Source organism: Gavialis gangeticus, unplaced genomic scaffold, assembly GCF_001723915.1.
Source record: "Gavialis gangeticus isolate Ggan-Ray unplaced genomic scaffold, GavGan_comp1, whole genome shotgun sequence".
NCBI lineage: Eukaryota > Metazoa > Chordata > Crocodylia > Gavialidae > Gavialis > Gavialis gangeticus.
In genome coordinates, this window is record NW_017729024.1 from 126,582,558 (window position 1) to 126,583,256 (window position 699).

General features: G+C 50.2%; 1 protein-coding gene across 4 annotated transcripts in view; it reads left to right on the forward strand.

Annotated features, from left to right (window-relative positions):
- Window positions 1-699, forward strand: part of ARHGEF28 (Rho guanine nucleotide exchange factor 28) — a 269,125-nt gene that overhangs the window by 120,655 nt on the left and 147,771 nt on the right. The window lies entirely within an intron of this gene.

The following is a 699-nucleotide window of genomic DNA, read 5'->3' on the forward strand; positions in this document are numbered from 1 at the left end:
ACCATTAAAATTACAAAGTCAGTTTTATGTTTTAATTCATCCTAGGACTTGTGACATAAACACCTGGTTTCAGTCTTGGGGGCTAATTAGCACATGGATCTTTTGTGAGGGATATCTGGAGTATACATACATACTAAGCAGTGGGGTCATGGCTTGAAATGCTGTTGACTCTGCCAGTGTCCAGCTCAATGAACTATGTGGTAAATCATGAGCCTTTGGCTTTGGACTAATATCATGCAAAGTTTGTACTACATATAAGTGCTCAGAAGTAGAGATGCACTGATACATCGGTTTCATATCAGATCGGCACCGATATAAGGAAAATTGACTGTATTGGTCATCAGCTTTTTTTGGCTGATGTGGCCAATAATGCTACTGGTAAATGCCTTGTGCATGCGTGCAACTATAGCACAGCATGCAGGCAGCCAAGCGCGCAGCCTGGCAGCATGGAGAGCAGCTGGGTCCGGATGGTAAGTCTGTTGTGAGGGAAGGGGCGTGGGGCAGAGTGAGGAACTCTCAGCGGCTCTCTGGTGGGGAAGCTCCTGCTGCTGCATGCTCCCTGGGAGTGCAAGGTGGGGGGATGTGTGCCTCTGGATCTGCACGCAGGGTGGGGTAGGCTGCTGTTGTGGACTGCGACTGGGGTGGCGCTGGGCTCTTCCTGTCAGGGTGGGGGGGGATATGTTGGGGCTGTGCTTGGGG